The sequence below is a fragment of the Sorex fumeus genome, unplaced genomic scaffold, assembly GCF_029834395.1.
Source record: "Sorex fumeus unplaced genomic scaffold, SorFum_2.1 ptg000041l, whole genome shotgun sequence".
Lineage (NCBI taxonomy): Eukaryota > Metazoa > Chordata > Mammalia > Eulipotyphla > Soricidae > Sorex > Sorex fumeus.
The window spans coordinates 13,644,556-13,668,941 of record NW_026606098.1 but is presented as its reverse complement, the minus strand read 5'-3'; positions in this window follow the sequence as shown (position 1 = coordinate 13,668,941).

The window sequence follows — 24,386 nt, the reverse complement described above, 5'->3', positions numbered from 1 at the left end:
TAGCTCCAAAAAATTATCTATATACTAGACATTGTCCTCACAAGGTACACTCACAGTCCTTGGAAACAAAAGTCAAAGAACTAGACTGCTGCCTGCCAAGGTGAGAAAGGTTGATAGCAGTTGTTATTGCTAGTAGCTCCGTTGGTGAAAGCCAAATGAAATGAATTTAAAGATTAGAAATCTCAGCAAAAGTAGAAAACATTTATTTCAAAGATCCAAATGAGATTTTCAGAGTTGAAACTACAATGTCTTAGTTTTTGGTGGTTGGACTCCTAATCCTTGGGTCCTTTACAATATGTTTTGAGTTCTGTGTATTTAAAACCTCTTTCATCTGATAATATAAATGAATAAATAAATAAATAATATGTACTCTATCATTTTAAAAAGGAAAAAGTCATCTGTGTAGGCTGAGTGTAGAATGAAAATAAAAGAGGAAATACCCACTGAATTTAAAGATAACATCAAAACAAAGTGCCTAATAATAGAAAGAAATTTAAGTAACAGATACTTGTTGGAAACTGCCAAAAGACATAATAGACTTCTGGTTCAAACTCCTGAAAGATGAGAGGAAGGATAGGAGGCAATACACATTTGAAGAAATAATGGTTAAAATCCTCCCAATTTTGGTAGAACTTAACCAGGTTGTTTCAGTTAGCTCTGTGAACTCCTAAAAGGAGAGTAAACATTTGACACACTGCTTTAGATCAAATATGACCAAAAAAAACGTACTCCATGGAAAGGAACACTCATTCCCATCACAATGAACTTGTCATCAGAATCTGTGGCCATCAGAATACTGTGGAATGCCCTCTCTAGAGTACTGAAAGAAAAATCTTTCACCCTGTAATACCACAGCCAGGAAAAATAACCTTCAAAACCGGATAGTAGAATATTTTTCTAAAGCTGCAAGAACTTTTTATCATTAAACCTATTTGACAAAAAAAAATACTGATGAAACTTTTCTTCCGGAAGTGAAATCCCAGAGGGAAAACTTGAGTGCACACGAAAAGGTGAAGAACATCAGAAATGGGATGGGGGAATCTGGCTGACAGCTGAAGAAGCAGCCTCTCCAACTAGTGGCACTCTATTGTCCAAATATAAAGAAACAAATCAGAAAAGACTAATGATGACTAACAAAGTTGGAAAAAAACTGACATATGGATGAGGAATTTCCTCTCCGTTGAATCTAATTTGGCAAGGAGTAAACGATCAATATGGACTTAGACTTGGGATAGAGATAAAAGATATCTCCTCTTTAGAAAAGGCTTTCAAGGTAGTTCTGATGGCTCTCACCACTTGTCCTCTTGATTCACAAACCTGAGACCTGTGCCTACAAGGAAAAAGGCACTGCACTTGCTTCATAGAGAAGGATAGTAAAAACGGGAGCACTGTTTGAGAGATATAGGAAATACATGAAATGATATATCTACAAAACTCATCAGAAATATTTCAATACCTAATAAGACCTTTATTCCACACACTCAGTAACACAAGAAAAACCTGTTCTTGTAGATCAGATTAAAATTGACTTTGAGCCTTCAGTTTGCCAAACTGGTAAATTTCTAATTCTCTTTTTTACCGGGGCACTTGTTTCCCTTGGGGTAGAATGACAGAGAAGTTGGGGATTGGGGCTGTAGAACTAGTACAGGAATTAAGGTGCTTACCTTGGATATACCCCAGTAGATCAAAGTATTGCATATGGCCCCCTAACTACTCTCAGAAGAGAAGGAGGAGCATGAGGAGAAGGAGGAGGAGGAAGTACAGCAGGAGGAGGAGAGGGAGTAGGTGGTGGAGGAGGAGGGAGCGGAGGAGGACGAGGGGAAGATGAATAAGTTGGTAATGTCTTCAAAGTATATCAAAATTTTCTGACAACTAGTCTATCTAGTCTGTGGCTGACAATATCTCCTTCTGCGCCCAGTTGTTTCTTCCCAGTTACTCTGGACACTGGCCACACATGGGTGCAGGTATATGCTGATAAAAATATGCACATATACATCTTTGGTACCTAGGAAGCAGCCTCTCCTAATATCTGAGAGAACCTTTTCTTGGGGGGATCTTTGTTCCTTAGACACTTCAACATATGACTACGTTCAGACCCCAGCACTGCATGATCCACTGACACTGCTGGGTGTCCCATTCCCTCCACTTTGCACCAAGAAAAATCAAAGGAAGTAACAGTGACTTCAGGAAAAAAAAAACAATAGTGATTTTAGTTTTCATTGAACTTAACCAGATGATTCAGATGAAGATTGTCTCCTTTGAGTGTAATTAAATCACAGATTTTTTATATGAAAAATCAGTTTGTTTTTCTAACAATAGATTTCAGATCCAATTTACTTGCCCCTCAGTGGGCCAAGTTTCACACAGGTTTTATTTGGGGAGGTGAGCCAGGGGCTGCTCGCAGTGATACTCAGCCAGACGGCCAAGTGACTGGGTGCTCAGCCCCAGCAGTTCTGGGAGACACCAGGGCTGACCCACCAGGCCGTGGTCACAGATGACATGTGGTGCCAGGAAACTGAACCGAGGGCCTTGCTAAGGCAATCATGAACCTCTGAACTGTCTTTCCAACCTGCTTTCATCTTTCGAAGTTTCAGTGAAGCGTACCTTTTCTTTTTTTTTTTTTTTTTTTTGCTTTTTGGGTCACACCCGGCGATACTCAGGGGTTACCCCAGCGATACTCAGGGGTTACTCCTGGCTCATGCACTCAGGAATGACTACTGGCGGTGCCCGGGGACCATATGGGATGCTGGGAATCGAACCTGGGTCGGCCATGTTGGCTGCATGCAAGGCATGCCCTACCTGCTGTGCTATCGCTCCAGCTCTGAAGCATACATTTTATTTGGCACTTGATGCTACCAAACACTGAACTAAGTGGCCAGTTTGACAGCTAGCGGCATGAGGCTTCACGTTATTATGCCATTCTCACCATGATCATAAAGTTTGCAAAATTTTTAAATGACAAATCAAATTCTTACTCCACTATTAGAGCTATTTCCCATTGGGACAATGCCACTTGTCAAAGAGCAGCTAAGTCAAAAAAGTGGGCCTGGGGGCTGGAGCAATAGCACAGCGGGTAGGGCGTTTGCCTTGCCACGCAACCAAACGGGTTCGATTCCCAGCATCCCATATGGTTCCCCAAGCACCTCCGGGAGTGACTCCTGAGTGCAGAGCCAGGAGTAACTCCTGTGCAGTGCCGGTTGTGATCGCCCCTGCCCCCCCACACACACAAAGTGGGCCTGTCTTGAATCTTCCCAAGAGGGGTGGAAAAACAGGACTGAAAAATTTTTCCTGAGAGGAAACTTCTCCAGACTGAGACCAAGATGGCAATAGGACACAGTCCATAAGGAGCTTCAAACTGTTAATAGCACATCTCCATTGATAATCTTCAGTATAGGTTTGTAGAAGGAGTTTATCGTTTCATTTGAATTCTTTTTATTTTCAAATTCAATAGGGGATTAACTGTTCTATCCCATTTTCATTGATTACAGATCTGCAGATGAGAAGGAAATTTGGCTTATCATGTTGCAAAGGTATTTTACAGTAGACATTTTAATCTTTAAGTGATAGTTAAATCATTGAATTATTTTCTACAGAGATCCATCCAAAATGTTTCCCCTTTCCTTCCTAAAAATGTTTCATTTGTCCTCCAAATGAGCGGTGGAGTCTGTAGACTACTACTTAGTGTAAATAATGTTCTCATGTTCCATGGATGTCTTACTTTCTTATTTTTATTTATTTTTTATTTGTTTATTTTTTGCTTTTTGGGTCACACCCTGCGATGCTCAGGATTTCTCCTGGCTTTGCACTCCGGAATGACTCCTGGCGGTGCTTGGGGGACTATATGGGATGCGGAGAATCGAACCCGGGTCGGACGCATGCAAGGCAAACGCCCTACCCGCTGTGCTCTCTCCAGCTCCAATGTCTTACTTTCTAGGGATGAGAACACTGAAGTTTGCTTAGATCATTTTAGACATAAATAGTACTCTCTGCCATCCATTTCCATACTTCCAACCTCCTCTTGGAGCGAAACTTTTCTGCAAAAGCTTGTGTTAAAGTTTCTTTTCCAAATATGGAAAGTTTCCTGCTGAGTACCTCAAAAAGAAAGAATGCTCTGTACCTTGGAGCAGACAGACTCAAAGGATTCTTTTTATGTCTTCGGCCCATAGCTCCTTGCTCCTCCTCCCCTCTCTCCCTTTCCAGTTATCTTGGGAGAATTGAGATTTAGACTCCAGTCAAGAAGGAAAAGGCCATTGTTTTGGTTCTGTCTTGTCAAGTATTGTATGGCTCACCTGTCTTTATCAGCCAGATTCTGGGCTTCTGAAAAAGATAGGCAGACAGGAAGGAGAAACCATCACCTGGAGCTGCCTTCACATGATTATGCTTCTCAGATTTCACTTGAATGAACGGATCTCCTGCTCTTGTTTTGTTCCCATGTCCGATGCCCTAAGAATTATCAAAAATTCTCTCAGCCCGTAATGTCATCTGACTTTGCTGAACCTTACCGTGAGTTTTTAATAGTAAATACATATACTGAAAACAGTAGTCAAATAGATAAACTGATAATAAATTATTAGAAGAAAACTGACTCCGTGTTGAATTTGATTAGATATATCGACATTGAAAAGGAAAAAGATTTTCCGAAGGTTCTTTCATTGAAGTTAATCACCAAGAATATTGATAACTGCGCAAAAGTAAGTGTTTTCTAAGCCAGGAAACGCAATTCCAAGGGCCATAACGATCTAAAGAGAGACAGGCAGTGTATGCACTATGGCAGGCTGGGCATCCAGAACTAGTATTGTGGGAAAATGAGCTTCCTGAGGAGAAGGGTGTCACTGTCTATAGGAAATGTACACTGTAGAGCAAATGAAGGAAGCAAAAGTCCTGGTAAGCACAGAATTTCATATTGCCATGAGGAAAGAATATTGCTTGTCAGATATCCTTTTCCCCCCTCTGGCACTCACATTTCCCTGGATCCTTGGGAAAGCAGTTGCAGCAGTTGGAATATGGCCATTTGCACAATTTTTTTCCAACTTGTCCAAGCTTAAGTTCGAGATTTTTTGAACTGGTTGGTTTTCCGGTTTGGGGTGTTTTTGTTTGTTAATTTGTTTATTCGTTTTTAAAATCTTGGTTTATTCATTATTTAAAAATAGATGGAGTGGGACAGACGACATTTTTAAGGGATTAGCGTGCTGCTACGTCACAATGACCAAATATAATTTTAGACTTTCATCCTCAGATATTATGGGTGATTTAAGAACTGAAATATAGTACAAGTGCCCAGGGGTTATGAACAGGACGCGTAATGAAAGATTAGGAATATTTTCTTGATATAAAGGCTGTAATAACACATCTCCAAGTCATATAGAATAGTTTGGTGTGAAAATAGATTAAAACAGTTAAGTTTTAGCCCAAAGGAGTAGTTATGCCACTTTCAGGCTTAAATACTTGGCAGCACTGCTTATGAGAAATACTCAAATGTTTATGGCAAGAGACAACAGAGGTCTGTCCTGTAGCAAGCAAAAACTCACACCAAGAAAGCACATTTTTCTGTAGATTTTCATTCCATTTCTGTGACTGCTGTTACATTCAGTCATTGGAGACCAGTCAGAGTTCTTGCACTTTTTGAATACTTCCATTTTTTTCCTCTCAGGCACCGCAATTTAAGACATTGCTAATGTCAGAGTTTCATACAGAAAACATTCTAACACTGTAGCCTCCACCATGTGTCCGTGCCCACCCACCAAGCCTATCTACCTTTTGCAGTGTGTGGAAAATGGTTGCTTTGGGGGTGGGGGGAGGATGAATGTCCCACTCTTATTTTGGAAGACAAGAAATGTGGTCTGGTTGACTGTACCATTGGTACCTGGTGAATTGAATGCAAGAACTAACACACATCTGAGTTGATTCTTGGTGAGAGTTTTCATTCAAGGATTCGTGCTTCCAGAAGTCGTCATTCCCATAAAGCAGGAATGCATGCAAAAGGAGCTTTATTCCTCCTGGCCTGTAGGTTTTCAGTCTGACAACTGGCTTCTACTGGATGGAAAAGAATAGAGATTTTCTCCTTAGTTTAACTTACTGACCAAAGAGCTCTGTCCACTGCTAAAATTTCCTTTGTTTTATCTACAGGAAAGCCATGCTGGGAAAAACCCACAGCTTCTAGTTACTCATTTGAATCTATGTGCTCAGTGTTAAGAAAGACATTACTTTAGAAATCATGAGATTCCAGGGGGGCAGGGATATGGACCGGGAGTCAGAATGTGTAAGCCTCTGGGTTCCAGAGGCCCGCACTGCAAAAATAAAAAGAAAGAAACCAGGCACTTTGTCAGTGATAACTAGAATTAGGGGATAGAATTGAGAGAATATAGGAGGGTTTCCTTGACATGGTTTTCAGACTTTAAAAAGGTGGAAGCATCTCATGAAATGAAAGCTCAAGTTGAGTCCAACTTAGAACTCGACTTTGCCATTCTGGGAAAACAAGCACTGGTTAGTTAGGTAAGTTTAGTCCTCTGTTGGGTACTGAGAAAATAAGAGTCTGTCTTAAGGCTAAAAGCATTTGAATTCAGTCATCTCCAAAGACAATAGAAGCACGTAATTGGCTTCTAGAGAAATATTTTTTTCTTTTTTTTTCCCTTTTTTTATTAGTGAAACACCATGAGGTACAGTTATAGACTTACAAATTTTGTGCTTGGGTTTCAGTTATACAATGATCAAGTACCCATCCCTCCACCAGTGCCCATCATCCACCACCACGGGTCCCAGAATCCCCCCACCCCTTAAACCCCGTTCCACCCTGCCTCTGTGGCAGGTCATTCCCCCTTGTTCTCTCTCTCTTCTTTTGGGTACTGTGTTTTGCAAGAGAGGCATTGAGTGGCAATCATGTTTGGTTTATAGACTACTTTTAGCATGCTTCTCCCACCCTGGGAGGGTCCTCACAACATCCTTTATTTGGTGCTCTCTTCTCTTAATCAGTGATGGGAAAGTGAAGAATCATGAGTAGATTTCACTTAGCCTAAAGGCTCTTTTATTCTTTTGGCTCTTATACTTTGTTTCCATTGATGCTGCCTGTTTGCTTCCTTTCTACCAGCAGGGACAAGGCCCTAATTGCTCATTTATCTTACAATTATCTTTAAACACTGAGCATTTAGAAAGCCCTGCATTTGATTCCTAGCACTTTATGGCCACACAAGCCTGCCAGCTTTGGCTGCGATTAAAAAAAAATTGTTTCTCATAGACAAGAAAGCTACGGCATAGGATAGATTTTTATGATAAAATTTTTATGAGAAAAATGATAGATTTTTATGATAAAAACATTGTAAAAGTCAATGTTTTATAATTGAGTCATCTCTATAAATATCCTAATCTCCTAATTTCTCAATACAGTTTAGCATAGACTATTTGTCTGTGCTCGGTGACATCGTTTGGAATGATTCTTAAGTCTCTAAAAGTTTCTTCTCAATTGCTAGACCTGAGATTTTGAGATGCCCCCCTCCGTAAGAAATTCAAATATGAAATTTTCAGTAGCCAACAGTGCCAGATATGTAGAAAGTGCCTAAAAACAAAAACCAGTGAGACCTAAAAGTTCTAACCTGAAGGTCTTTGTAGCCAGTTGTTATTCTTATCTTACCTAAGCTGAATTTCTACCAGGTGTAGAACCAACACCCGGTGGGAATAGTACTGAGAATACAGGGGTTTTTTTTTTGTTTGTTTTGTTCTTAAATTACACACTGCACTATGTAAATACAAATACAGTAATGATGCAGAGTACCAATGTCCCTGTGGTGCCGGGAGAGTGTGTTCCAGACACTCCCTCTGAAAATAATAGTTTTCTGCTTCTTAGAGCCTTATTGGGTTAGCCATATTGATACTGTATTATAGTGTATCATAGTCAATGGGCAAAAAATAATTTGTAGAAAAATTTGTTTTCTGTTTACCTGTTTTACCAGCAACTGAAGTCAACATATGCCTTTGAATAATCACTTGGCAATGATTTGTTCATCTGTGACAACGTCTTTATAGTTCTTTTCCTGTTTTTTTTTTCTGTAGTTCAAAATTTTGAATGTTAAGAACTCTGAGAATGTCATCGACGTCATCAAGACCTCCCTCTCAGAATTAGGATTAATAGTAAGTTTCTCTGCTAGGTACTTTGAATTAAGAACAAACTTTGACACCGTAGATTCTTGTTAAGATCATCTCTTCAAGAAGACTTACTAGAGATGCAAGTAATATCCCTCAAGATAAAGAAAAAGGGACATGAAGCTTTTAATATTACCTTAAGATTGTTTAATATTCTCTCATTGGGATTATGTGCAAATCAAAAAGAGATTAAGCTATCTATTATTTGAGTGATAATATATTGATATTGTATATGCTATAAACATGCACGGTTAGGTGCATTGATACAGGTTAGGTTTTCAGTCTAGTTTCAACCTCCTGTCTCCCTTGCTACTTGTTCAATACTTGCCGAATTCTTTCCCAGTCTCCTCCTCTGGTTGTTCTCACTCACCTACTCAATCAAGGGGATGTTTCTGGATTTGCTGTGTAGTAGAGCTGTAAGGACCAGATAGCTACTGGAGTCACTCGCTGCAGCGGGTGAAATGGCTGATGCCTATCATGAATTACTAAATGCAAAAGAAAAGCTTCCTGTGGTGAATTTAAGGAGCATTAGTATACACACCACATATTCCCCTGTGGCGTTTTTTGTTTCTTGTTTCTTGGGGTTGTTTTGTTGATTACTGGAAAAGATTGGAATGTTTGAGGATGGGTGACAGGAAAGAGCTGGGAAAATAGTCATCTCCAACCTACAAGTATAGAAATGCCACCACAGAGTTGATCCTTATGTTAGAGGCAGTGACTTTCAGAAGGATGCAAATAAAAGACAGCACTGCTCCACCACTAGTTCTTGAGTGAGTATCTTTCTAAGTGCCTAGACAGTGTTGTTACATGTTTAATAGACCCTCACCTGAAGTTTTCTTGTAGAACAAATGAAGAAGGAGGGGACAAACAAAATTTGGAATGGGACATTTCATTTATTACATTGAATATGAATATGTTTCATGTGTACAAAATGTAGCAATATGACCTGAGCATCTGGGCAAGCATCTAAACCACTGTGCTATCTCTCTGGCCCCTCTGCTTTGATTATTAGACAGATCATAATTACAGGTTGGAAGCACGTGAATGATTTAAGAGGAAACAAGGGAGATTCAACTATTCTCATGTTCTTAATTTTGCTTTCATTTTCACAGTTATCAATCTTTGACGTTAGAAACATCCTACTACATGTAATTCAGAAGATTGATGAATATTGCTTTAAAATTCATTTGAAATTTAGGCTATTTGGTTCTACTGTTCTTAGGCATTCTTGTTTTCAAACACTACAAGATAACAAAGGGGTTGATTAGCTGTTCTTCTTATTTGCAGTAATAATTTGGGGGGGGGGATAGATAGAAGCAAAAATTATATATTGGGAGGTGGAAAGGATGGAATTCTCCATAACCAATATCTTCTATCTTTTCATCAAAGGGAAAGGTAAGGATATTCAGTACTACCTGTCTGTTCAAATGTCACTGAAGATACTGTTTGCTTGATCCTATCAGAGGATACAGCCAAGTTGGCTTAAATTTATACCTTTCATTTCTGAGTTTGAATATTGTTGTATTATAATTCTGTTAGTGAATAGTTTCAGTTATTATCAGGACTGAGCCTTTTCTCTATATAGAAGGTTTGCCCTTTCTGCGCTCAAGAGGGGATTTGTCCCAAATGAAACGAGTGTAGACATTGTGCCAGATATCTTTTTTCTCAGAGCTTCATGGTCATTCTCCATCTGCTAAGAAGCAGCTGAGGCTACTCAGCAGCATCTAACATATTCAGGTCTCTACACAAACATAGCATGTCTGAGGCTCCATGGATAAGAGCTTGTGTTTGCAGGGGCTTGTTGGAGATGAAATCCAATATTCTCAGACACAACTAGACAGGGACAGACAAGTGAAGGCACTACAAATGACCTCTTTAGAAAACCAAGGCATTTCTTTATTGAAAAATGTATGTGATGTCGTGGGTTTTTTCGTCTGCTACTGGGAGTAGAGAGGTCCTGATGATATTGCAGGTCATGCACCCCTAGTCATCACTAAGGGGAAAATGAAAATAGACCCTGGGTCCTAACAAAAGCACTGCATAAAGGTTGTAGAAATCAGTGCTGTTCGCTTTACAAAGGCAAAATCTTTAACCCCCTTCAGTCCCCCTCAGGAACCTAACTGGCATTAATACACTGTCCTCTGTGTGTGTGTGTGTGTGTGTGTGTGTGTGTGTGTGTAGGAAGCATATAAATAGCTTTATTCATTTAGCAATAGGAGGGGTTTCTATTTTGTCTCCAAGGGCACTGAAAGGGATTATCAATTGTGGATTCAAACTGGAAAACTGGCAGCACCATATCTTCTAGTAGGTGAGTTTCTGAAAATTTGATAAGATGGATATGTTTTCCTAACTTCTGAGAGCCAGAATTGGCCAGAAAGTTTAACTACTAAATATTAAGCATTTCCAGAGTGGCAGTCACAAGTACCTAATAGTAGAGTTGGGAAGAATAGTGTGGATTTTTCTCTTCAATTCTCAAAAGCAGAACTAGTTTACCAAACTTTAAAAAAAAATCTGTCAGCAGTATGTATTATTTAATTTCGCCTACACATTTGTCTTTCCTATACAGTTCTTGAATTCTTTTTCCTTATAAGATTAGGCTACCTATTAAGGTTTGCTAGTTTGACCCCCACATGGTAAGTAGGTAAGGTCTACTAAATCATAGATTGGAGATCGAGAGATCCCAAGAATTTTCTGAAGAGTTGGTATAGCTTAACATCAAAGGAGAAACAGGACTGCCTGGAAATACTGTATTTCTATGCCAACACAGGAAACGTGCATTCCAAGCAACATTGTCTCTTTCTTTGCCCTTCTTTCCCTTGCCCACTTAAAACGGCTTTGGCGGAGTCCCTCTGTGGGTAGACCGAGGGCCAGGAATAGATCCTAGCCCGTTGCAGTGTGCAGCACCAGCGCCAGGACCACTCAGCCGTAAGTCTCCATTGTGGTTTTTCTCTGTGTAGGTCATGAGATACCGTACAATATCCAAATGAGCCATGTCAGAAGCAACCTTGGCATCGTGGTACCGACGACTGAGGACATAACTTTCATCCAGCCACCACTCTTCACAAGAGCACACCTTCGTCCAAGGTCAAGATGCCAGTTTATTTTGAAACCCACCCCCAGGACTCCTGCATTGACCAGAAATGGTGAGTAGCTGCTCCTCTGCACAGTCCTGCTGCGTTTTGATGCCAAAGGTTTCGTTCCTGAAAACAGTACCGAGATCCACACTTGCAGTCGGATGAGATGGTTGTTGAATTTTCCGAAAGCAAAGACAGTTTTAGGAGGTGGTCATTACGGAAATTCTTGTCTTTCTACATTATTCATTGCTCTTAAACTGTAGGCACATTACAGCGTTGGAGGCTCCATTGAGCGATACAGGTGTGCAGTGCCTTCTTTCTAGCATGAGACATTGCACTGTGTGTTTCTCAAAATAGTCCCATCTTCACAAAAGGTAGTTTGAGAGGGTCATCCCCTACCTGCATTCTGGGTCAGATGATTTCCATAGAACTCTCTTTTGGGTCCATTCATCTAACATGCATTCCCTAGAAACATAGCCATCTCCTACCTATGCCATCAAGAAAAAGAACTCTAGATGATAAAGTGACATTAAATGGAGGGGGTCCCAATTGTGAGCTTTGAAGTCTTTAGTCTGAAAAGGAGATTGATCTGGTTTAATTTTCCTGTTATGAATACAAACCAGGTGTCTGTATTTGCAATAAAAACAAAAGAATCATTGGGATAGTGAAAAGTCCATGCTGAATTTCCATGGTTGTCTTTTGTCAATGTGAACCGACTGAGGGACCCAGAAGTAACTCTCTTATATATCTACTGCACACACCCTCACCCTATTTTCCTGATTTCTTTTGGCCACTCCTGACTCTGCCCTCAGGTACTGAATGTGGGTTGGCCATGTGTGTGCAAGACAAAAGCCCTACCTGCTGTACGATCTCTCCAGCCTCTAAAAAATTTGAGGTAACAGTGCTTTTCAGGAAACTTGAACATCACATGCCAAATGATACATACAAATAGACAGATATGCATATTAGGAAATGTCTCAGGAACTCTGCTGAGACCATCCATATTTCATTTGCTTTTTTTCCAACTGAGATTTATTCTGAGAAACCTTGTCTCACAGGTGGTTGAATACATAAATTACCACAAACAATACTCTTTTCCCCACTTCAAGGAAGTAGTCAAGACTTTGTGAAAACTTTCAGTCACATCAGTCACAGTTTTAAAAGCAAGACAGCTTTATTTAGTATCTGGCAGCAAGACAGATAGGAGAAGTTATTTGAATATATAAAATGAACTAGACAGACTGACCAACAGTTGAACTGGCAAAAACAAAAGACTGAATACTCAACATTTTTATCTGTGACTTAAGTAGGGAGAGTTGTATTGGACTTTATTTATGTCTTTAATTTACTTTTCAATAAAGTGGTTTGGGATAATTTGTTACATTACATATTCTAACACCGATCCCACCACTATTGTACCTTCCCACCACCATTCTTTCCAATTGTCCCAACCACCCCTCAAGCCTGCCCCTAGATCAGAGCCTGAGTTATTGATTTTCTATGGCTTGTTATCAATAATTTGCTACAAACGGTCAAAAGATGTTCCTGTAGAAGAAAGTATGTGAAGATTATTGTAGCTCATCATGGAGCCCTTAGGCCCTTGTAGAAATGGTTACTAACATGCTCTTACAGGTTAAGCCTTAAGTCATGATATCTTGTTCATAAGCATAGGTTGCCTTGTACTTTCCATCCCATCCAATGTGGTGTGCTCCTCCTTATTTATCAGTGATGTGAGTTTGAGATGTTGTTCTAAGAATTCTAAAATTCTGAATGGGCTGAACCATCAGAACATATCTTTTAACTGGGCTGAAGTCACTTTTATTTTAAAGTGACTCTTTTTGGATCAGAACCCTGAGGTGTTTTTTTTTTTTTTCCCAGACAAATCTGGAATTGAGCTGAGAGCTACCTGGAATGGAATGATCTAATGTAGCTCTTGAGATTCTAACCTAAATTGAATTCCCAGTTTGAGGTTCACATTGACTCCTCTGTGTGAGCCTCAGGGATCAACAGGAACTGACCTACTTCGTTAGGTCGTGACATTTGTGATGAAGTTCTTCCCCTGCATGTTTGCGCTGACCTTGGCATCTCTTTTTTGATGGATTCAACTGTTTCTGTTACCTAAGGAAGCCTGTCCTTTACTTTGAGAAATGCAGTGCCAAAACTCTACACTTGGTTGATTTCTCCAAAATAGGGAAATACCCAAACTTTAGTTTCAGTGATGAAAAGGCTAGCAAACAAAGACTTGTATAGAACATTTTTTCTCTTTGAACATCACCTGGAATAGAAAGTGTCAATGAAGTGAAGTCAATTCAACTAACTCGTACTGATCTTCTTCCCTAAACTCAGGCCACAGAAATGTTCTGCGACAAAGATCTGTTCTAAACTGGTCATTTTGGAGAAGGCCTAACACACAGTTGGATGATGGATCAGATTCTACGACAGGAAAACTGTTTGGTATCTCTTTGCCAAACATCTGCGAAAATGGCAACTTACCAACACCGATTCTTGTGAGTTCTGTTTTGTCCTGTAACACTAACTGCCCCAGGCGCCATGGAATCTCATCAATGGCCAAGACACAGTGGCCATAAACTAAAGCTCCCAGGAGCGAACAAGACAGATTTTCCTGGACATTATTTTCTATTCATAACAAGCAATACAAAACAAATTGTCTAGCATTGCCTTTTCGGCAGGTTTCAGTGGTGGTGGGACTGGTGTCAAAATATTGAATGTAACCAAATTAGAGAGAGAGAGAGAGAGTGGAGGAAATTGTCTGCCACATTGGCTGGGGAAGGGGGTAGGGGAATATAGGATATTTTGGTGGTGAAAAAATGTGCACTGGTGAAAGGATGGGTGTTTGATGATTGTATTACCAAAGTTCAAACATGAAAGTTTTGTAACTATCTCATGGTGAATCAATAAAAAGGGAGAAAAAAATAAAATAATAAAATAAAATAAACATTCTGAATGCAAAAAAAGTAATGTGGACTTCATGCCCAATTCAATCAGCTTAATCAATGGCTGAGTAAATAGTCCTACTCCGATATTTAAAAAAAAAAAAAAAACAAGAAGGGGAAGTCTGTCAAAGGAGAGCTTTGATGGAAAACTCTTCCCAAATAGAAGGACGATAGATAACCACATGCCTGCCAGTATCATCATCAGTAACTTAAAGGATACAAAACCCAATTGAACTCTATCAGAATTCTAGAAAGGTTTTGATCATCTGGTCTACTAGTGTTAGTAAACATCACATAAGCCTGCTCAGATCAATTAGAATTTGCCTTTTAGATAGAGAATCCACAACATCTCCACACCCTGTTCCTTGAACTCAAAAAGTATTCTGAAAGCCAGTTTCACATTAGAAGCAGAGAATAGTTTGGAGAAGACTCTTTCATGGGTTTTATAAGTATTTCGATTCTTGGCACATTTGGTTACCATTCATCAATGGAGTGGCTCAGAAGATAGGCTCCAGTTCATGAGTTTCCTCCTTACATGAATATGGTATGTGCCATTGCAACGTAGGAAATACTAGTCGAGCCACTTTTTAGCACAAATTTAGGGAGTAGTTCTCTTCCTACTTTAGATTACAATGCTGGGGTTCTAGTATCAGGTATTGCTATAACTAGGTTCCAGAGTCCCATGGGTGCTTGTCTCTTCCTTCAAGCAGAGGACAGAGCAGGAAAGAGAAATTCAAACGGTATTCCGAGGGAATGTAGTAGAGAAAGCTTCCACCAGAGGAGAGTGTTGAGTTTTTTGCAGCAGGAAGTAAACACACACTGTCTGTGGCACTGTGGCACTGTCCTCCCATTGTTCATCGATTTGCTCGAGCAGGCACGACACAAGTGGAATGACATATGAAACGGAAAAAAGAAAAGCAAGTGGAGAAATTTGGCAGAAATATTTTTATATTTGGAATCAGGGAGGAGAATGGGGAAGTCTGTGTTAGAAAGGAACAGGAAAATACTGAGGAGGAGAAAGGTTAGCAGAGAAATTTGACTATTGGTTCGCCGAACAAACAGATGACATTTAAAACAAGCGTCTGTAGTAAAATGTCTTGGTGGGATGTTGACTATAATAGCATGAATATATAGAATGATGAACTACCAGAAAACACATGGGCTTTCGTCCTCCTGGCAGTTCCCTAGTTGTGTAAACACACAAAAAAGAAAAAGGCCGGCGGTCAGGCCGCTTCCCCACTCCAGGGAGGTCGAAGGCGATGGTCAGGCGAAGGAAGGAAACGAGGGCCAGGCTGGTTGGTCTTAGCAGCGATTTATTACATGGAAGAGATGTATGTCACGGAGGCCTCAGGAATCCTCAAGCATGTGCACACTTGTTCTCTCCGCTTCTTTCCTCAGCCCCATCTTCCCAGGTTCTCTGGTGCACGTGTCCCCCCCCCCCCCCCGCAGAGAGCCCTGAAATCTCCCTTATATAGATCATAGTACCTCTAAAGGGTGCAATATAATGATGTCATCAAAAGGAGTTACAGAAAGAACACTGAGGCAAAACATACATTGTTTCTTTACATCTGCTGGCCAGTAATCCTGGCCTCACCTTTTTATAAGCTATAAGCACTTAGATTAGCACAACAAAGACCAGTCTGCTAGAGTTTGGAATCTACATCTCCAAAATCAACCAGCCTGGAGCCAGGCATCTACATCCCAAAGACCAGGCCTGGCTTAGCACCTGGGATCTGTATACCTAAGGCCAGCTAGGTTCCTGTGAGATAAGAGAAACTACCTCAATATACTGAAATCATTCACTGAAGGCAGTTTGAAGGGGAGAAAGCAGTCTCATCCAAGCTAGTCAGGACACACAGGAAAATTGCTTCTAGGACGTGTTTCTCCTCTCCTTGTCCAACCAACATATAAGCATACATAATATTAATCATTTTGTATGGACACAGTAAGAAATACTTTGAGCTTATAGAATTGCTCTCCTAGGGCCATCTCGATCTCAGACTGCAGTGCTCAGGCCAGATATCTTTCCTATTCCTAGCAGCAGGGCCCTAGTCTCGTCATTACTTTTGGATCATGACATCATTTGCCTATGATCAACCTCTTAACTTATAGTTAAGAATCGTGGCACCTTGGCCTGGCCCATCGTGATGCCAGGGTAGCACATAACTTACCGACTTGCCCTGGTTCCATCCAGTCCCACGTCGGGACCCTGCCCTTGGGGTGCTAGGAAGTGAGGGCAACTGAGGCTTAAGTTGAGAAGGCAGATGCCCAGGAGTGAATAATATTCAAAGCCAATCAATTCCTAAGTTCAGAGCATATTAATTAATTGTCTTCCTGAATCTATACAAAAGGACATTGCATTAAAGTAAACTGCTCAAAAGACATAAGGAGAGGAGAAAGGAAATATTAACTTACAGTACAGCTTCAGTGTCTAAGCAGGATGAGACCTTACAAATTGGTTGGGGAAGAGAGCATAGAAGAGGTTACAGACAGACAAAGTAATGGGAGTGACTCAGGAGCACTGTGATGGGTGCAACCTGATAAACCTAAGCTCCGTGTACTCCAACAGGCTTTCGTCTTCCTGGCAATTCCCTAGTGATGCCCCGATATGAAGCACCATTCTGCTTTTCCTCCCTACAGAACATACTATGGCTCCTTTATGAGAGGGGGCCCTTGACAGAAGGCATATTTCGTCAATCCGCAAGTGTGAAGGCATGCAGAGAATTAAAAGAAAAATTAAATGCCGGCACTGATGTACAGATTTATTGCGAGCCACTTTTTGTAGTGGCCTCCGTTTTCCAGGTACGAAAGGTTCTCCCTTAATCCACTCTGTCTTGTGTTGCTCAGGAGAAATACAATGGGATTCCCTCGCGTAACATGCTCAGAATAAACTGTAAGCCTGAATGGTTCTTAGATAAACATCAGGAGCTAGAGAGATAATACAACTGTTAGGGCACTTGTCGTACACACAGCGTAGCAGGATTCAATCCCAAGCACGTTTAGCTGGTCCCCCAAGTCCTGTCAAGTGTAAGCCCTGGGCAAGGCTGCATGTGGCCCAAAACCAAAAAGAAAAAAGAAAGAAAGAAATCATACTTTATCAGGTCAGCATTGAGTTTTTTTTAAAGCCACCAGGAAGTCTAAGAGCGAACACAGCAGGGAAAGCATTTGCCTTGCACACAGCCCAAAAGCCTATAACAGAAGTATTCATAGCATGATTCTCAAAACAAACATCCTAATACAATAACTTTCATACAGTCTTCCTACGTTCTTAACACTGGCAAGATTTTCTAAAGGAAGCTCACTAAACTTGAAAACTAAAGTTTGCCACAAGAAGCATTTGCCTAAGGAAGAGATATTGCTTGGGTGAGTGGGGTGGGCTGGGGTTGGGGAGCCACTGAAAACTCCACTCTTTTGAGCCTTTACTGTTCTTGCTGCGCCCCACTAATGCCATCCCATGCAGGACAATCCTGTGGTGCCAGTGATTGAAACTGAGGCTCCTGCATACACAGCATCCTCTCTAGCCTGCTAACATCCCTTCTAATAGAGGCAAAGGTTGAGAAGGAAGAACCACAGAATCTGGACTGCCTTTCTCAAAGAACTCCCAACGTCGGCCTTGTTGGCGTTCCTCGCACTTAGACTTAGGGTACCAGAGTTTGATCCACAGTTGAGCTAGAGATAAAAAATGCAGAGTCAGAGCCATCTTTTAGCAGTTTTGAACTTTTAGGTTTGAACTCAGCAGGAGCTTCTGTAGACCTGTTTTACCTTCCCACCTCCCAGCAGGGTTGGAATGCACCAGAGCCAGGAGAGAGAAAGGTCCTGGAACAAACATCCAACTCAGGAAGTATGGTGAAATGGCACATTCTGCCCACCCCTAGCGAGTGCAATTTAGGAATAGGAAGTGAGCCGGCTCTGCTCCTTGACAACTCTGAAGTAGAGGTTTGCAATGAAGCACCTCTCAAAAGAACTGAAGATTGGTATTAGGTTCTCTCATCTGGTTTGGCCAGAGTATATGATGACTTGTCAATCCTAAATATAATCCAAGGTATACATGCTGTGCTTACCCAGCTCTGATACTGTAAGGTTTTTTTTCTGTTTTGAGATGTCAGATTTTCTCTCATCTTTAAGGAATTTAAACCACATGTCTTGAAAATTAATTTTACTGTTCTTCACCAGGTTTAGAATGTGAATTCTTAAATTTTGTACAAAATCCTAAGGTTATACACAACAAAACTTAAGAAGAGTTTAACTGCAAGTGATTTGTGCAAAAATAAAATAAAAAACTATCAGTATAGTAGAAAGTCTGTTCAAGTGAGTCCCAGCTATCTGTTTGCATGCAGTTACCAGAAACATCTTGGTTTCTAACCAGATTCTAACTTGATTCTAACCAGAAGTTAGAATCGATCAGAAAAAGGACCGAGTCAGTCATGTTCCTACTTGTGAAATCAATTTATTAATAGGTAACATGACATCAAGGGGTTTTTGTAACAGTCATAAATACATTCTAGCTTCCAGTTTATTTTTTAAAGTTTTTAAGTTTTTTTCATTTTTGGAGCATTACAGAGCCGTTCATAATTGAATTCCAGTCATACAATATTCCAACACCCATCCCTCCAGCAGTGTACATTTCCAGCACCAGAGTCCCCAGGTTCCTGCCCAACACCCCTTACCCCCTCCCCTTGCTGCCTCTTTGGCAGGTGCTTTTCTGAACTCACTCTCTCTCTCTCTCTCTCTCACCCTCTATCCTTTTGGGCATTGTGGTTTGCAATATTCATACTGAAAAGTTATCAAGAATATTTCTTACCTACTTTTAATCCTCAGATCTTGTCCAGAGTGATCATTACATTACCGGTTATTATTGTCATAGCAGTCACTTCTCTCTCTTACCTACCCTCAGCCCCACACACACTTGTGGCAAGTTCGAACAACTGACCAGTCCTCCGAACCCAAAGAGGCTTTCTAATGACCATAAGATCTCAGTTACAATTAGCTAAACTTCCCATATCTCCTTCATATCTATTTGACTATATGACAAATTGCAGCAGACCCATAATGACCCCTACTCTATATGAGAGGAGTAAAGAAATAAATAAACCATTATTTACTTTCAAAATAGTCCATCATTGCTCTGGGATCTGCTCATTAAACTAACAGGCACCCCAGCTCAAACATTAGCCCTGCAAACATGGCATCTAAATAATAAATTTTGAGTTGCCTGTGCTCAGGTAAGTAAAATCAATAATTTGGTTTCTCAGCAAGAGTTGAAACTGCCACGTCTAGAGTCGCATCTATCTTTCTCTTGTATCAACTTACAAAAAGGCAGCCTACTTCTCAGGCAGTGTTGGAGACCAGGATTGGAGATCAAGCTTTGCAAGCTCAACTTGATGAAGACTGTTGATTGGGATAACCTTTTGCTGGTGTCATACTCTGCTTCCATCAACCGCATCTATTTAGAGCCTGGAATGATTTCTCCCCCAAATCTATGAGAGCACTTATGTGGAGAACACTGGGAGAAACTGGAGTGTCTCCCCCAAGAATAGGAAGTAGCAGGGAGTTAGTATTCTTCACTAGACTAGCCTTCGCACCACAGCTAGTGCCTGTCCCATCTGAGGAAATAGGAGTACAATAAGTAGCGGGCTGGTTACCACATGCCTAACCTCAGAAAGACCATGTTAGTGCATCTATTTCTCTGAGCTACTGGTCTAAAGTTGTGTGTGTGGGCGGGATGGGGGTGGGGGTAAGCCACAGGGCAAGGGAAGGTGCTGTCTGCTTACTTACGGCCAGACTAGCCCGTTGTATACATTGCTACATGCACACAAAAGGAGGTGGAAGTTTCAATAGACTTCAGTCTTCAGTGACTCCTCTAGTTTTGGGGTACAAGAGAGTCAAAGTTAAACTAAAGCATGTGTTCGTAAAAGTGAATGTTAGTGCAGAGTTGACCAAGAACTCTGTTTCCCGGAGAAGGGAGAAAGAAATTTAACGAATCTTCCCACCCAAAGCTTTTCTTCTTTGCCCCATACTTAGGAGCCTGAATAATGACTTAAATATTTCAATTTCTTCTATATAAGGATTTTTTGAGGAGTATTCCAGGTAGTCTATTGTCATCAAACATGTTTGAAATTTGGCTTTCGATAATGGATGAAGCGAATCCTGAAGAGCGTATCCGTACTATCCAGTTGTAAGTGCGCTAGTTTTGTCATGTCTCAAAATCTTTCTGAAATGTATAACTTGCCTAGGAAAGTAATGATGACTATTAAAAGCACATTTGAGGGGGCTGGAGCAATAGCACAGCAGGTAGGGCGTTTGCCTTGCACGCAGCTGACCTGAGTTCGATTCCCATCATCCCATATGGTCCCCTGAGCACCGCCAGGAGTAATTCCTGAGTGGAGAGTCAGGAATGACCCCTGTGCATTGCCGGGTGTGACACCCCCCCAAAGAAAAAGCAAAAATAAAAAAAAACACATTTGAAATAGTAGGCGCAAGAAAGATAGTGGAACAGGAGGGAGCTTGCCTTGCACACAGCTGATCCAGGTTCCATCCCTGCCATTCCATTTGGCATCCTCAAACACCATTGGATGTGACCCAAAAAAAAACAGAACAAACCAGGAGAGTAGATTAGCTGCCGTCATTGGTATTTCAGACGTAATTCTACCACATGGAATTCTTTACCTTTCTAAGAATCTGATAAGAACTGAAACCAATAACATCCAGAGCTAATGCTCTAGACCAAATCTTATCATTGGCGGTCTTAATTTTGTTAAGTATTTCACCAAACAACTCCTTAAATGTCTAACTCAACATCTGGATTCTTCTCTCAAGGAACTCTAAAGTCTGAGCAGATAAACTAGGAATTATAGTACTGTCTCATCAATGCCAGAAAAGACATAACTAGGGGTGGGATCTTCTTGGAGAGGCACTGCAGAAGGCTGCTCACTATTAAGAGTCAAGGGAGAGGGGAGTTGCAAAGTCTCTCCATCTTAATCACAGAGAACACATGGTTCTGCTGCAAAGGGAAGTTCCTAGCAGAACTCTGCACCCCTGACCCTAAACATTTTCTGTATTATGAGAGAATAAGAAAGATATGTCTAGGGACTGGAGCGATAGCACAGTGGGTAGGGCATTTGGCTTGCACATGGCTGACCTGGGTTCAACTCTTCACATCCCATATGGCCACCCAAGCACTGCTAGGAGTAATTCCTGAATGCAGAGCCAGGAGTAACCCCTAAGCATTGTTGGTCTGACCCAAAAATCAAAAGAAAAAAAAAGAAAGAAAGATATGTCTACCCTAATAAAAAGCAACACTTCCTTCACCTGTGAAAATGCAATCACTTATTTTTGCAAACGCTAGTTTAGTAGTCCTTTCTGGAATAACATTTAAAAAAGTTTGTTTCATTTGAATGAATCAAAGTGAGATACAATTACAGACTTACAAACTTGCATGATTACTTATTGGTTATACAATTCTTGAATACACATCCCTCCACCTGTGCCCATTCTCCATCACCAATGTTTCCAGGATCCCTCCGACCACACCTACCCTTTTGCTCCCCTCTCCCCAACTCTGAGGCAGGCATATTCTCTCTTTCTCTCTCTTTCTGGGTATTGTTCTTTGCAATACAAGTACCAGGTGACCATCATGTTTGGGCGATGGTCTACTTTCAGCACGCATCTACCATCCCAAGCAAGCCCTCCAACCATCATTGATTTAGTGGTCCCTTCTCTATCCAGCTGCCTTCCCTCAGCACATGAGAACAGCTTCAAAAGCCTTCCCCGCAGAGATCCCCTTGGCTCCTATCTCTACTCTCCTTAGGTGTTGGTCTCCGATTATTTTACTTTATATTCTACAACTGAGTGCAGTCATTCTATGTCTGTCACTCTCTTTCTGACTCATTTGATGTGATACTCTCCATGTCCATAAAATTGTTTGAAGAAAACCGCCCTAAAGCCCTTCTGGAGTAACCTTGAACTTGTGAATTATCTAGACTGCTGTTGATAAACTATGTTCTTCTATTAACAAAAGAGGTCTAGCTCCTAAGAGGGTCAGAAATCAAGGCCATGGAACAAAGAGGTTATTACTTTCATTATGATTTTGTGGGATGTTCAGACAGAATGAACATCAGATTATATGCTTTGTTGCTTGTCTTAAAGATCTTATCCTACAACCTCAAATAGTTCAAAGACTGATGACCTGAAAGTCAGAGAACCAAAAGAGAGTACCCTAGACAATAGCTGCCTTCTTACTGAACTTCCTCAGCAATCTTTAGATTCCTCGTCCGTGTCCTTTATACCCTTTCCCTACAGACTCTACCCATTAGACCACTGCACTGAGCCTAAGTGCCTCTGCTTCATTTGGCGCAGCACCACCCACCTGATTTTCCCACTGGCTGCAGATTCTGGCTAAAAATAACAAACTTTCAAGATTATCAATAATGTCTCTGTTTCTCTGGGTAACAGTTAAAATCATTTTTAGTGACTAATTGTTTGAAATCCCTTATGAGCTGCAGTCCAGACAGTGGGAAACATAGTGTGAGAGTGAAGGAGAATGCTAAGCTCTGGATGGAGCAAGGATGTGTCCCAAGCACACAGCTGAGGCCAAGTGCTTGGGACACCAAAAGATACACTGGCATTTCTGCATTGCTGGAGCAACTTGATATTTCAAGGAGCATGTTGGGAGCTGGAGTATTAGTAAAGCCAGTAGGACACTTGCACGTGGCCAACCCGGGTTCAATCCCCGCCACCCCATTTGATCCCACAAGCCTGCCAGAGTGATTCCTGAATGAAGAGCTACGAGGAATCGCTGAGTAACATCAGGTGCACTACCCCACTCCCGCCAAAAAAAAAAACACATTAGTTGTTTAATTTCCTCAGAAAGTGTGTGGGATAGTTAGCTTGAGAGTGTTCGGAAATGTCTCTGGGTTTCAGGCAAATATTTTAGGCAGCGCTGTTTTACAAACCATTCAGTACCACTTTTACATCTTTCTAGACCCAATGCCCTATTCATTTGACCTCTCTACAGGCAGTGCTCACTCTGCACACCATCACACTCACTAAAACTCTGCATATCTGACTGTGCTCTTACTTTCTTTGGTTCCCTATGGACAGAAAAAGTGCCTACTCTATACAAGCTTTCTATGAAATGTCTTCTCTAAAGTGCCTTATTCTTTCTTTAGACTCTTACAGCATCTTCCAAGAGACAACATCACTGTCCTGAGGTATCTTTTTGGAGTGCTACACTGCATTGAGCAAAATTCCTCTTTAAATAAGATGAACGCTCTCAACTTAGCTATATGCATAGCCCCTAGCATCTTGGGGCCACCAAGAGATACCCCGAAGGTGGAAACAGAGATTTACGAAAAGGTAATGGCATTTCTTTTTTCTTTTGATGCCCCAGGGAACTGAGTTTTATTTCCTATAGCATTTGGGGTAGTTCTGGTGTCTTCTTTAAGTAACATAACATACCTTACAGACTACATTGAACATGTTATCCTAGCCTGTTCATCTATTCACACATGGATGGCAGTACCGTAATTTGTGTTAAGCCACATTCAAGTGTGAAACACTGATAGTACACGCCAGCATCAACATATTCAACAGAGAAGTACTCCCAATTGGGTCACTTCTCATTTCCCTTGAAGAAGGCAAGTCCTTATGTCTTCAAGTGATGAGAAAGCAACTGACTTATATGAAGGGAAGAAGAACTTTGAAGTGGGACAGGTCACGGTTCAATTCTCAGCCCATTATGTACAGAAAATATATATATATATCTGTATATGCTCTTAGAAAAATGATTTGCAGTGTCCACCATTGCCAAATCTAAAAATCTGAAGTAATGGTAATCTCAAACTCATATTCTAGTGACTGGGAGCCACACTCATGTACAGTGTTCTTGCTTCCACCATTCTTCCTGTTCCACTGTCTCAGACACTGGGGCAACAAACCAAAGATTCCAGTATCCATCTCCATAGGGGCTGCTGCCCCAGGTGAAACTTTACCTCCTCCCACATCAGGGAATTCAAGGGAATGAACTTCACTGGCAGAGGCTGTGAGACAGAAGACAAACTCCCTCCTCCTTAAGAGGCCCCATGAGCACAGCCTCTGCCCACACTCACACACGTCATCAATACTTATCAAAGAATGCTTTACCAATTTTCATGATGTATGATTTTGTCGCTTCAAATACTCTACACAGAGGATACTGAAAACAGTCCTCATTTTAAAGTCAGAGCCA